Below are 15,336 nucleotides of genomic sequence, written 5' to 3'. Positions count from 1 at the left end.
CCATGTACGTATCCAAACTTCTCTTAAGCACTGAAATCGAGCTCACATGCACCACTTAAGCATGCTAAAAGCTTTCTTTATGACCCTATCTACCTTGACACCACTGTCAATGAATTATGGACCTATTTTCCCAGATCTTTCAGGTCCACCACACTCCCCAGTGCTCTACTGTTCCCTGTGTAAGACCGACCCTGGTTGGTCCCACTAACACCTCGCACTTGTCTTCATTAAATTCCACACTTTCATAACCCTATGAGTGAAGAAGTTTCCCCACATTCCCCTTAAACTTTTTCACCTTTCACCCTTAACCCATGACCAATGGTCAAAGTCCCACCCAACCCTTGTGGAAAAAGCCTGCTTGCATTTACCCTATCTATACCCATCATAATTTTGTATACCTTTATCAAATCTCCTCTCAATCTTCTACATTCCAAGGAATAATGTTCTAAACTACTCAATCCTTCCTTATAACTCAGGTCCTCCAGTCCTGGCAACATCCGTGTAAATTTTCTCTGTACTCTTTCAACCTTATTAATATCCTTCCTGTAGGCAGCCCACCAAAAATGCACACAATACTCCAAATTAGGCCTTTTGCAACTTCAACATAACATCCCATTTCCTGTACTCAATACTTTGATTTATGAATGCCAATGTCCCAGAAGCTTTTTATATGACCCTACCTGTGACACCACTTCCAAAAAAATTATGGACCTGTACTCCCAGACCCCTTTGTTGCACCACACTCCTCAGTGCCCTATCGTTCACTCTGTAAAACTTACCCTGGTTGGTCCTACTGCAGTCCAACACCTCGCACTCATCTGCGTTAAATCCCATCTGTTATTTTTCAGCCCATTTTTCCAGCTGATGCAGATCCCACTGCAAGCCATGATGGCCTTCCTCACTGTCCACTACACCCCTCCCCAGTCTTGGTGTCATTCGTAAATTTGCTGATCCAGTTAACCGATCCTGTGGCACTCCACTAGTCAAAGGCCTCCAGTCAGAGAGTCGACCATCTGCTACCAGTTTCTGGCTCCTCCCACAAAGCCAATGTCTAATTCCATTGACTACCTCATCTTGAATGCCAAGTGACTGAACCTTCTTGACCAATTTCCCATGTGGGACCTTGTCAAACATCTTGCCTCCATGTAGACAACATCCACTGCCTTGTCTTTATCAACTTTCCTAGTAACTTCCACAAAAATCTTGATAAGATTGGTTAGACATGGTCTAACATGCACAAAGCCATGCTGACTATCCCTAATCAGTCCATGTCTGTCCAAATACTCATATATCTGGTCTCTTAGCATACCTTCCAATAATTTTCCCACTACTGATGTCAGGCTCACCAGCCTATAATTTCCTTGTTATTTTGAGAGCCTTTCTCAAACAGCAGAACAACATTAGCTTTCCTCCATCCTCCAGCACCTCACCTATCTCTAAGGAAGATTTGAATATCTCTGTTAGGACCCTGGCAACCACTGCACCTGCCTCCCACAGGATCTGAGGGAATTTCTTATCAGGCCCTGGGGATGTATCCACCCTAATTTGCCCCATGACAGCAAACACATCCTCCTCTGTAATCTGTATAGGGTTCATGAAGTTGATGCTACTTTGCCTCACTTCTACAGACTCTGTGCCCGTCAGCTGAGTAAATACAGATGCAAAAAAATCATTTAAGATCTTTCCTTTCTCTCTTGGCTCCACGCTTGGATTGCTATTCTGATCTTCCAGAGGACCAATTTGCTCTTAACATACCGGTAGTCTCTTTCACCTTGTCCTCTAGGGCAACCTCATGTCTTCTTACCACCTTCCTCATTTCTTTCTTAAGTGCTCTCTTGCATTGGACTAGTAAAACAAAAACTCCAGGCCATTCTAAAAGTTTCTTCCCCCAGGTCTTTAATCTGATTAATATCATTCTAGTTAGCCCCACTCCTTCCATCTAATTTTATAATGCTGTTTACATTGTAAATATGTATTTATGTGCATTTTATTCCATATCCATCTTTTAACCTTCAACTTATTTTAATTTAATTCTTTATTCTTTATAATTGTTGAATGTTGTAATTTTTTGTTGCATGCTTCACACCACAGCAAATTCTAATACATGTAATAAGATGGCGGCACGCATGGTTGCAGCAGCTTCTCTGGGTCCAAACAACAGTGTAATTGTTCATCCTTTATGCCTTTTTTACCAGCACTGCTGGTTATCTAGAACATCAAGTCTATCCCACTAGTGAGTTTCTGAATAGCGGCAGAGCTGGACTTGTTACACACCGTGTTGTGGCCTGTTTCAGCTCCAAGAAAGTCAGATGGTGGTGCACAATCCAACAAATGGTGGAAATGGTTGGCTTGGATGTTTATATTGTGCTCGCAAGACCCTTTTGAACATTGATAATGTAGAATATTCTGAGTCTGATTCACCCGTTCACTGATGCGACGATGGCGGGGGAGCAGCTTAGCCTTGGTTCTGGCATGAACCAGGCCTTCATGCCTCAGGGTCACCTGTTGCAGCTGCCAGGGAACGAGACACTGGAACCAGCTGTGTGCTGCTGGATTCTGTGCTATCTTGTGGACTGGGACCTCCCATCGGTGCTGCCCTCCAGTGTCTGCTTGGTGGAAGTACTTGTATGAGATGAGGAACTGCTATGTGCTTACTCTTGCAGAAACATGGCTCCAGAAACATCCCATCTATCATCAATCTACAGGCCATGGCACTCAGGGACTTGGGCTACAATATTATTTTTTATATAGTTTTTGTAACTGTGTGTTTGTCTACTATAATGTCATATATGCTGTGTACTGTTCGTACTGTTGGTACTGTTTTTTGCACCTTAGCCCCAAAGGAACACTGTTTCATTTGGCTGTATTCATGGACATGGTTTAACGACAATCAAATGATCTTGAACTTTAATAAAGTTGATCCTTGATTTTCTGTGGAGTTCTAATTTGATTTGTTAATATGCAGACTAGAACCATTCACACTGTCAGCCCCCAGCAGCTCGACCATAAAATAGCAGCTGTCTTTCCCACACTGCTAGAAAGCTCTTCCATTCATGATTCCTACTGACAAAGTCCAGCGTCCACACAACTGACTCACAGCCGCCTCAATGGTTGATAATTGATAGCCCTGCTAGCAATGGAATCAGAGGACAAACTGGAGTCTTCAGTCTCCACTCCATATTCGAAGGCTGGTGACACAGACATGGGATGTCTGCAGACTGTCTGGGATGTTGAGCTGACAGAGCAGTATTGGCGAAGCCTGGTGCCCCCTCCCCCCCACAAGGTCAGCGAGTTGGCGCGGGTTCCAGAGCCAGAGTTCTGTGCAGGCAGGAGGAACGAGATCCAATGATCCCCTGGGATCATGAATTGGTAAGACCAGAGTTTGAGGCCTGGTGTAATGGGAGTCTCATCTTTGGCAAGTTCAGAGTTTGAGGCCTGATGTCTGGTGATCTATGGGTCCTGTAGTTGATGGTGAGGACTGAGTCTAGGCCCTTTAGCGAATCTCTGCGAATCCACTGGGGTAATTGTCTGCACCTCCTAGTCTGCTGGAGGCTGGAAGCCAAAGAAGACAGCCTATGTTGGGGTTAGAGTACTGCATTAGTGTGCCTGAGTGGGAAGTAGGAATGCGGCTTCTTTTGCTGTTGTTGTTTTGTTGCTTGTTGTGTTCTGTGTTGTTCTGCCGAGCATTGTGAACATGCTATGTCAGCACTGGATTGTGTGGTGACACTTGCAGACTGTCCCCAGCCTGTCGTTAGGTGTGTTGGTTGTTAACACAAATGACACATTTCACTGTATGTTTTTGATGCACACATGAGGAACAAACTTGGATTTTGAATCTTGAATCTTTAATGGAAAGTTAAAAATAAAATTCAAATGGCAGCAGCCGGACTACGTTATTTTCACAGCAGTTTCAATGCTCAGGTTTTCTGCTTTCTATACTGGGGTCACGCAAAAGCCTCCGCATACATTTCCTGAAAAGTGCTGCTGAGATGGGTAGTTTGTTGATTTTTATCTGTGTCTTTTCTCTTGGTTATCCTTTTATCCTCTGCCAAAAGACTCCAAACCTTTAGGTTCAGTCATCCTTTTAAAAACATGTTCAATCCCTGGATGAGAAAGTGCTTGTCAGGCTGTTTTCCTGTGAGCTGCATCCACAACAATGTCACAATGACACCACTTCCCAAACCATCCCGGACCACAGGATGCTGGGTATAACTCTGAGTCAGGCCTCTTATGCTTAAAACTATTAATTTTAAATTTGAGGCTGATAGGCAACAGGTAAGCATAATAATTAGGGAAATGGGAGAATTACCTGAAGTTGGTCCAAGGTTCAGCCATGATCTTATTGAACGGTAGGCTAATCTGAAGGGTTGAATAGACTCCTTCTATGTCATTATTACTCTGTGATCATCAGGCTCCTGAACCAGTGTGGATAACTTTATTCACCTCAACACTGATCTGACTCCCCAAACTATGGACTCGCGTTCAAGGTCTCTGCAACTCTCGTTTTCTGTATTATTTATTGACTATTTTTATTATCTGCCTAAATTGTCTTCTTTTGCACATTCATTGTTTACTGGTCTTTGTTATGTATAGTTCTTCATAAGTTCTATCGTGTCTATATTCCTGTAAGGAAATGAATCTCAATGTCGTATATGGTGGCATATACGTACTTTGATCATAAATTGACTTTGAACTTTATTGCCAAAATGAAACCCAGCATTGAACGTCCACCTTCATAAATCTTACCTCTTCAAGTTCATCTACAACTAAAGTTAAAAACAGTGATAAAAGTTAAAAAGTGATTCAGCATATGGTGGAAATCTTGAGCAGCACACCAATAGTACTGGAGGAACTCAGCAGGTCAGGCTGCATCTATGGAGGGAAATAAACAGTCCACGTTTCAAGCCGAGGCTCTTCATCAGAATTAAAGTTGTTGGACCAGAATCAGAATAAGAATCAGGTTTATTATCACTCTCATATATGATGTAAAACATTGTGAGTGTGTCTTCAGGCTCTTGTACCTTCTCCCTGATGGTAGCAATGAGAAGAGGGCATGTCCCAGGAGGTAGGGTCCTTTATGATGGTGCCTTTTTGAGTCACCATCTTTTGAAGATGTCCTCCATGGTGGGGAGGACTGTGCCTAATATTGAGCTGGCTGGGTCCAACACCCGTAACTGTAATATCAATTGCATCACATGGCCTATAATTGTGAAGAAAAATGAAACAGGAGTAGTCTCACCTGAGAGACATAAGATTCAGATCTGACTCAGACTCAGTCTTCGGAGTACAGCATGAAGAGGGTTCAATCCCCATCGCTGAGGGTTAGGAGATGTGTTCTGTTTTCCTTCCGCATCACAAAGACATATAGATTAATAGGTTAATTGGTCACAATCACCCCCGATTGGGCAAAAAGGGCCTGCTATTGTGCTGAAAAAATAAACATTTCCAGGTAGTTGCTATGATTTCCCTGCTGTTCTCAATCACTGACGGTGAAGTAAATCTCCTAAAACCGAGGACTTGTACTCTTGGCTCTTGGAATTTGCCATCTCTCTATGCAGCATTAAATCAGAACCCATTGGTACAGGCCTCACTGGCCTATAGAGGGAAGTAAACACAATCCACAGATTATCCTACAAAAGCAATTGTTAATTAAAGAAATAAGCTCCAAGTCCTTTACCAACGTGTGTACAATGCCTTTCAATAGGGCTGACTTAGTAAATACGCAGAATTTGCAGGTTTGTTACTAAACAGGATTCACATCATTATCACCAACAATAATCTGCTAATGCAGCAAATACCAAGAGACCAGGGTCTGTTCCTCTCGTCTGTCAGCTGGACCACATTCCTGCCTCTAGTGCAGCGTACTAAAAGGCTGGAATTGGAACTTAGGCTATGCTCTCTCCTTGTAACTACCATTGAGTAGGACATACTGAAACCTTAGGTCCCACACCACCAGGCTCAGGATCCGTTTTTACTCTAAACACAAGAGATTTTGCAGGTGCTAGAAATCTTGAGCAACACACAGAAAGTACTTGAGGAACTCAGCAGGTCAGGCAGCATCTATGGAGAGGAATAAATAGTCCACATTTCAGGCTGAGACCCTCCATCAGGACTGAAAATGAAGGGTACAGAAGCCAGAAAGGAAGGTGGGGAGAGGAGAAGGTGTGCAGGTGCAAGTGATAGGTGAGACCAGGTGAGTGGGTGGGAGGGCAGTGATAAAGTAGAAGCTGGAGCTGATAGGTGGAAGAGGTAAAGGGCCAAAGAAGAAGGTATCCGATAGGGTAGGACAGTGGACCATGGACCATGAGACGGAGGAGGGGAACCAGAGGAAGGTGATAGGCAGGTGAGGAGAAGAGAAGGGTTGAAATAATACAGAGAAAATTTATGAGGATGTTGCCAGGGTTAGAGGACCTGAGGGAAGATAGAATAGGTCAGGACTTTATTACTTGGAACACAGAAGATTGATGCATTCTGACAGGCTGCATCACTGTCTGGTATGGAGGGGCTACTGCACAGGTCTGAAAGAAGCTGCAGAAGGTTGTAAATCTAGTCAGCTCCATCTTGGGCACTAACCTATGAAGTACCCAGAACATCTTTAGGGAGTGGCGTTTCAGGAAGGCAGCATCAATTATTAAGGACCTCCAGCACCCAGGGCATGCCCTTTTCTCACTGTTACCATCAGGAAGGAGGTAAAGAAGCCTGAAGGCACACACTCAGCGGTTCAGGAACAGCTTCTTCCTCTCTGCCATTTGATTCCTGAATGGACATTGAACCCTTGGACACTACCTCACTGTTGTTTATACAGTATTTCTGTTTTTGCACATTTAAAAAAATCTATTTAATATAGATAATTGATTTACTTGTTTATTTATTATTATTATTTATTTTATTTTATTTATTGTTATTTTTTTCTCTGCTATATTATGTTTTGCATTGAGCTGCTGCTGCTAAGTTAACAAATTTCTCATCACATGCTGGTGATAATAAACCTGATTCTGATTCTGAGGGGAGATTTGATAGAGGTATACAAAATTATGAAAGGTATAGATAGGTTAAAACAGGCTTGTTCCACTGAGGTTGGATGGGACTACCACTAGAGGTCATGGGCTAAGAGTGAAAGGTGAAAAGCTTAAAGGGAACATGAGGGGAAACTTCTTCACTCCGAGGATTGTGTGAGTGTGGAACGAGCCGCTAGTGCAAGTGGTCCATGCGAGCTTGATTTCAATGTTTAAGAAAAGTTTGGAAAGGTACATGGATGGTAGGGCTATGGAGGGCTATGATCCTGGAGTAGGTAGTTTAAATAGTTTAGCATGGACTAGATGGGCCAAAGGGCCTGTATCTGTGCTGTATGACTCAATTGGTATTGGTTTATTGTTGTCAAATGTGCTGCGATACAGTGAAAAGCTTGTCTTGCATACCTTTCATTCAGATCAAATCAATGCAGCAGCGTGTTGAGGTAGAACAAGGTAAAACAATAACAATGTAGAATAAAGTGTAACAGCTACAGAGAAAGTGCAGGGCACGAAAATAATAAATTTCAAGATCATAATGAGGTAGATTTTGAGCTCAAGAGTCGATCTAATTGTACAAGAAGTCTATTCAAGAGTTAATCACAGTGGGATAGAAGGTGTCTTTGCCGATACTTGCTGTTAGGGTTTTTTTTATCTTCTGCCCAATGGGAGTTGGGAGAAGAGAGAATGTCCAGTATGGGTGAGATTATTGATTACGTTGGCTGTTTTACCGAGGCAACAAGAGTTCACGGAGGGGAGACCGGTTTCTGTGTTGAGCTGAACTGCACCTACAACTCTCTGCAATTTCTTGAGGTTACGGGCAGAGGAGTTGTGTACCACTGGTCTATGATGTGACAGCTGTTCTAGGAGACAAAGAGAGTGCTACATGGTTAGGGCCCGGACCTTATCTACCCTTTGCTCTTTGCTTTACCAGCCGGAACTAACAGGACCAAACCAAGTGTGTGTCAAGTTGGGGTGGGTAGTCTTGCCTGAAAGGCTCAGGTCTCACCATGCCGGCTTTGCCCAGTACATTATCCAGGTCAGGTTTGCTGTGTGTGACCCTTGTTCCTGATCAGTAGCGATGTATGGGCAGTGAGCCTCAGGGGATAGGTCAGGTACAGAAAATACCTATACCTGCCGGTTCTTGGGCTCATGTTGAGCTGGCTGCGGTCAGGCCTGCTTCAGATTGACTATTGTGTTTGGACTGGCAGAAGCCAGGCTGGATTTGGATTGGCTGAGGCTAGTTCAGTCTGGGATTGGCTGTGATGTGGTTGGATTCAGACTGGCTGTCGTGCAGCTCGATTCAGATTGGATGTGGTCGGGTCAGATTCTAATTAGAAGGGGACATATCAGGTTCAGGTTGGGTTTTAATTTCATATCCAATCAGATCTCTATTTTGCTTCCACTAAAATCCGGAATCCCCTTTCCAAATCTCCCTGCCTTGTCGTCCCTCTCCTTTTCAAACACAGTCTTCCCACTGTTTTGTCACTGACTCTAATATCTCCTCACATAATTCAGCACCAGACTTGATTTGAAGACACTCTCTAATATTGGTGTTAAAGATGCTCTATAAATGCAAGGTGTGGTCCCTACACTTCCAGAGTCCTCACTTTTCTCTCTTGCTTTGAGAATCTGCCGCTGATGCTTCTGCAGCCTGGAGTTCCCCATTAACCCCAGACTCTCTGCCACAGCGCTGCAAATGAGCCGATGTGACCTATGGTTTAAGGATGGCCCAGGTGAGCACAGGAAGGTTTAATTGGAAGGTTGAGTTTGAAGGCAGAATACAGGGTTAATGGCAGGATTTCAGGCAGTGAGGAGGAACAGAAGCATCTTAGGGTCCCTATCCATAGATCCCTCAAAGTTTCTGCACGTAGATAGAGTGGTTGAGAAGGTGTTTGATGTGTTGGCCTTCATTAGTTGGGGGGGGGGTGGGGTGTGTTTGAGTTCAAGAGCTGTGAGGTAATGTTGCAGCTTGGTCAGACCAGGTGGAAATAGGTAGTACAAAGGAGCATAATTTTAAGGTGATTGGAGGGAATGTCAAAGGGAATTTCTTTACACAGAGAGTGGTGGGTGTGTGGAACGCCTAGCCAGGGGTGGTGGTGGAAGAAGATACATTAGGGGCATTTAAGGAATTCTAAAATAAGCACATGATGAGAGAAAGATGAGGTCCATGTAGGAGGGAAGGGTTAGGTTGATCATAGAGTAGACTAAAAGGTCGGCACCAGAGGACCGGTACTGTTCTGTGTACGTATCTTCTACAGAGAAAGTGCAGAGCGGGTGTAAGGTCATAATGAGGTCAGCTGTGAGGTCAAGAGTTCATCTTTATGGTACAAGCAAGAGCCTTATACAGAGCTGTAATGTTCTGTGTTCTGTGTGCACTATTGATGGTGAGGACGTGGATGTGGTGAGGACCCATGTAGCTGGGGGTGCACCTGGGTGGCAGACTGGAGTGGAGCACCAACACAGAGTCTGTGTACAAGAAGGGCCAGAGTCACCTCTACTTCCTGAGGAGACTGAGCTCCTTTGGAGTTTGCAGGCCTCTCCTTCACTGGTTCTACCAGTCTGTTGTTGCTCGTACAATCTTCCATGTGGTGGTGTGCTGGGGCAATGGCATTGACTCAGGTGATGCCAACAGACTCAATAAACTGATTAGAAAGGCTGGCTCTGTTATAGGAGTCAAACTGGACACACTGGAGGCTGTGGTAGAACAAAGGACCCTACAAAAAACCCTGGCAGTTCTAGACAATGTTTCTCACCTTCTGCGTGCCGCCTTGGCTGAACAGAGGAACACTTTTAGTGATAGACTAAGACAACTGCGCTGCTCTGAAGAGTGATATATGAGGTCATTCTTACCCACGGCCATTAGGCTCTATAATGAGTCAACCTACAGCCGGGGAAGTGATGACCCCCTCCTGTTAGACTGTTAGACTCTAACTTTTTTTTAATTCTTTCTACTTCTCTTCTAATATTTGCATATTTGTATTTCTATGCACTTGCAATGCTGCTGTGACACTGCAATTTCATTTGGGGTCAACAAAGTATCCACCTATCTCTACCTATCCCATATGTCTGGTACTGTGCTGCAGTGCTCCATGTTCTCGGAGGTGCCTCCAGCACCACTTCACTGCCCCTGTAGCGAGCGTTCAGTTCACTGTGCATGAAGCAAGCATTGAATGAGTTAATCCCAGCAGGGAACTGCAGGCACGTCATCCTCTTGGAAACCACCCAATTCTAACAAGGTGGCAAATTGCTGCTAACAGAGGTTTTTTTCTTCTTTCAGTGCTGGCCGAGCAGAATGTTAATTACATTCCCTATTGCCTGCACAACAAAGGCTCATCGTAACCCAAAACTGCAGCCCTAGCCCTAGCGTTCATTGCCCCACCGTTTGTTCCCTTACTGAGAGCCTTGGAAGGTCACCACAGAGCTGAACGCAGGAGTACGGGAGTCACGTGGGCCTTCTAATCTCATTGTCTGTGACTGTCCCTTGGCAAGGTTGGCAACTATTTCCCAGGCCTCGTTGCCATGTGGGTGCAGTGATGGGACGGCACTGTAGTGTGGTGGATAGCGCAATGCTTTACAGTGTCCGTGACCCGGGTTCGCTTCCCGCCACTATCTATGAGGAGTTTGGGTGCTTTCCCCGTGACCGCGTGGTTTTCCTCTGGCTGTTCCGGTTTTCTCCGACATTCCGAAGGTATACGGTTAGGGTTAGTAAGTTGTGGGGATGCTCCAGTGATTCCAGAAGCATTGTGACACTTGCTAGCTGCCCCCAGCGCATCCTCGGACAGAAATAACACGTTTACTGTACAGTTTATGTTTCAATGTACGTAGGACAGATAAGGCTCATCCTTATTAAAAAGAGCTCATCTTTATAATATAAACTTCTCCCTTGCCAGGGTCTGTCTGGATTCTTATGGCTGTTTTATTAAGACCACAAGACATAGGAGCAGAATTAAGCCACTTGGCCCATTGAGTTTGCTCCGCCATTCCATCATGACTGATTTATGATCCCTCACATCCCCATTCCCCTGCCTTCTCCCTGTAACCTTTGACTCCCCATCTAATCAAGAGCTTATCAGCCTCCACTTTAAGTATACCAATGACTTGGCCTCCACAGTTGCCTGTGGCAATAATTTTCACAGATTCACCACCCTCTGGTTAAAGAAATTCCTCCTCATCTCAGTTCTAAAGGATGTCTCCTTATTCTGAGGCAGTGCCCTCTGATCCTAGACTCCCCCCTACAGGAAACATGTTCTCAATGTCCACTCTATCTCACCCTTTCAGTATCTGGTATTGAGATTCTGCTGCCCCCCACCCTAATTCTTCTAAACTGCAGTGAGTACAGGCCCAGAACCATCAAACTCTCCATTTTGCTTGCGATCTCTGTTCTAAATGAACGTTCCTCTGTTCTGAGGCTGTGCCCTCTGGTCCTGGACTCTCCCACTATAGGAACTATCTTCACCACATCCACTCTATATAGCCCTATCTAGACCACTCTATTTAGATCTAATATCTCAGCAGTAAAACATCACAGAGGTCAGTAAACCACACACAGCAGCAATAACATCAAAGAAATCTTTTATTTAAAAGTGCTGCTTTAATTGTCATTCATTGTACCAAATCTCTCTGGCGATTGTTGCTATCGCACTTGTTGCTCTAAGCACTTATTTACTGTAACAGTAGAATGGGACAGGAGTTGCCACGTTCCTGTTATGATAGCCTTGCTTCTAGGCAACCCTGCCTTATTATTAAACGTCCTGCAGTATTTAAAGCTCTGGCCTTTTCTTGCTCAGAGGAAGCGCTGTCAGAATCTGTGATGCTGTTTGAGGTCTGACCTTTACGCATTGCTTTACCGACACAAGGGGTTCCTGGAGAACAAGAAAATAGCTGCTATGCTGCATTTGGAAGTCTCCAGGCGAGGCACAGACCAAATGCTGGTAAATGCAATTGGTTCGAGATTCAAGAATGTTTATTGCCATTCTTCAGTACACGAGTGTAAAGGAGATCAGAATGATTGTCACTGCGGATCTGATGCAGAAGGTTGCACACTCAGCCAGCTCCATCACGGGCACTAGCCTCCCCAGCATCCAGGACATTTTTAAAAGGCGATGTCTCAAAAAGTTTGGTTAGAGGACGTAATGATTTTTCTGAAATTAGAAAAGATTGAATTCACTTTGAGGGGTCTGGGAAAAAGTTCTATTCGAAATGGGGACTTTTCTTGCCATATTTTGGGAGTCTTAAGGAATTACCTACTAGTTGAGGGCATTTGATTTACTTGGGAAGTTGCCTCCCTTTTAACACGCATATGGTTTGCCTCACAGGGTGGTTGATGAATTGTAATATGAGTGCATTCTGGATCATCTGACATGTTGTGGATGTGTGTGGGCCTTCATCTTGAAGTAGTGTGGGGGTATGGCTGTGAAATGTCTGTACTTGTATTTGTGAAGTGTTGTATTGTAAATTTGTAAAAGAAGTGTTGTATTGTATTGTATGTTCGGGGAAGGCGGGTGAGGGGAGGTGATGCACCATCAATAACTCTCGGAGACGGGAGGTGAACGATAGGCTTTTATTAGCAGCAAAACAGAGCACGGCATCTCGGAGACTGAGGGAGGAGCAGTGCCTCCAACTGCCTTTATACCGGGGTCTGTGGGAGGAGCCACAGGAGCAGTCAGCAGAGGGGCGTGTCCAGGCAGGTATACATAGTTTACTACATTCACCCCCCCTTTGTTTTAAAAGAGAGTCCCCACGGGGCGAAGTTTCTTACAAGTATATTTACAGGTCAAGTCTATCAGGCGGTTGAGTCTGTCGCTGTGATCTACGTAGCACCGGTGGTGATTGCACCGGTGACGGTGGTTGTGCTGGCTCCGGCCTGACTTGAGGTGCCAGCCCGTTAGGCGTCAGTGATCCCTCATGCGTGTGCGAGGCGCCCGGTATGGGAGTGTCGTGAGGAGTCTGTGTAGGGCTTGGTGTGCGCAGTGTCTCATGGGTATATACATTGGTGGGTACAGGGTTCATAGTCACCGTGGAGTGTTCGGGGTAGGGGTCTGGTGCTCCTGCGGGCGCCAGGTCGTGGACGGAGACCGTGTCCTCCCGCCCATCAGGTAAGACCACGTAAGCACACTGGGGGTTCGCATGAAGTAGGTGAACCCTCTCGACCAGCGGGGAGTATTTATTGCTCCGTGCATGTTTCCGGAGCAGCACTGGCCCTGGGGACGCCAGCCAAGCCGGTAGGGTGGTCCCAGTGGCAGACTTCCTGGGAAAAGAAAAGAGTCGCTCATGAGGGGTGGCATTGGTGGACGTGCATAACAGGGAGCGGATGGAGTGGAGTGCCTCGGGGAGGACCTCCTGCCAGCGAGAGACCGGCAATCCCTTTGACCTAAGGGCTAAGAGTGTGGCCTTCCACACTGTGGCATTCTCCCTCTCCACCTGTCCATTCCCCCGGGATTATAGCTCGTGGTCCTACTGGTAGCAATGCCCCTAGCCAGCAGGTACTGGCGCAGCTCGTCACATAAACGAGGACCCTTTGTCACTGTGGATATAGCAGGGGTATCCGAACAGAGTGAAGAGCTGGCGCAGGGCTTTTATGACGGACGTGGCAGTGGTGTCGGGGCAGGGGATGGCAAAGGGGAACCGCGAATACTCGTCAATTATGTTGAGAAAGTAGACATTGCGGTCGGTGGAGGGAAGGGGGCCCTTAAAGTCGACACTCAGCCTCTCAAAGGGGCGGGTGGCCTTGATAAGTTGTGCCTTTTCAGGACGGTAGAAGTGCGGTTTGCACTCAGCGCAGACTTGGCAGTCCCTGGTCATCGTCCTGATGTCCTCCAGGGAGTATGGCAGGTTCCGGGCTTTCACGAAATGGTAAAATCGGGTGACCCCCAGGTGGCAAAGATCCACATGGAGGGCGTATAGCTGGTTGAGCTGCACGCTGGCACATGTTCCCCGGGATAGGGCACCAGGGGGCTCATTGAGCCTTCCAGGCCGGTACAGGATATCATAGCTGTAGGTGGAGAGTTCCATTCTCCACCGCAAAATTTTATAATTTTTGATTTTGCCCCGCTGTTGGTTGCTGAACATGAACACAACTGAGCGCTGGTCGGTCAGCAAGGTGAGCTTTTTGCCGGCGAGATAGTGCCTCCAGTGCCTAATAGCTTCCACTATGGCCTGGGCTTCTTTCTCCACCGCGGAGTGCCGAATTTCAGGGCCTTGAAGGGTACGAGAAAAGAATGCTACTGGCCTTCCTGCCTGATTGAGGGTAGCAGCTAGCGCGAAGTCGGAGGCGTCACTCTCTGCTTGGAAGGGAATGGTCTCGTCCACCGCATGAATCGTTGCTTTGGCAATGTCCCCTTTAATACGGCTGAAGGCCGCGCGGGCCTTGGCTGAGAGGGGAAATGTGGTGGATTTGACCAGAGGGCGGGCCTTGTCTGCGTAATGAGGGACACATTGGGCGTAATAGGAAAAGAAGCCTAGGGACCGTCTGAGGGCTCTGAGGGTGGTGGGGAGAGGGAGTTCCAATATACGGTCGGGGTCAGGGCCAATGACCCCGTTCTCCACGACATACCCAAGGATAGCAAGTCGGGTGGTTCCGAACACACACTTGTCCCTATTATAGGTGAGGTTAAGAGCTTTGGCCGCTTGGAAAAATCGTAGGAGGTTGGTGTCGTGATCCAGCCAGGCGTGACCACAGATGGTGATGTTATCCAAATATGGGAATGTGGCCTTCAGTTGGCACTGGTCCACCATCCGGTCCATTTCCCTCTGGAAGACAGAGACACCATTTGTGACACCGAAGGGGACGCGCAGGAAGTGATAGAGCCTGCCGCCCGCCTAGAAGGTGGTGTAGGGGCGGTCCTCCGGGCGGATGGGGAGCTGGTGATAAGCTGATTTTAGGTCTATTGTCGAGTACACCTTGTACTGAACTATCTGGTTGACCATATCCGTGATGGGGGGTAAGGGGTACGCGTCAAGCTGCGTGAACCTATTGATGGTCTGGCTATAGTCCACGACCATCCTATTTTTCTGCCTGGTCCGAACAACAACCACCTGGGCCCTCCAAGGGCTTGTGCTTGGCTCAGTGATCCCCTCCCTGAGCAGCCGCTGCACCTCCGACTGAATGAAGGCTCTGTCCCCCGCGCTGTACCTCCTGCTTTTAGTTGCCACAGGTTTACAGTTGGGGGTCAGGTTGGCGAACAGTGGTGGGGGAGGGATCTTGAGGGTGGAGAGGCTGCAAGTGGTGTCAGTAGCGCAGCTGTCGGCATGGTGCTGGGTGGGATGTGTGGGTCGGCGTGTGTGTGTGTGGTCAGTAGCGGGGTATATGACGAAGTCCCACAAA

The sequence above is a fragment of the Hemitrygon akajei genome, chromosome 10 (assembly GCF_048418815.1).
Source record: "Hemitrygon akajei chromosome 10, sHemAka1.3, whole genome shotgun sequence".
NCBI classification, from domain to species: domain Eukaryota; kingdom Metazoa; phylum Chordata; class Chondrichthyes; order Myliobatiformes; family Dasyatidae; genus Hemitrygon; species Hemitrygon akajei.
The sequence above is the reverse complement of the archived record's forward strand: the minus strand, read 5'-3'. Positions refer to the sequence as shown.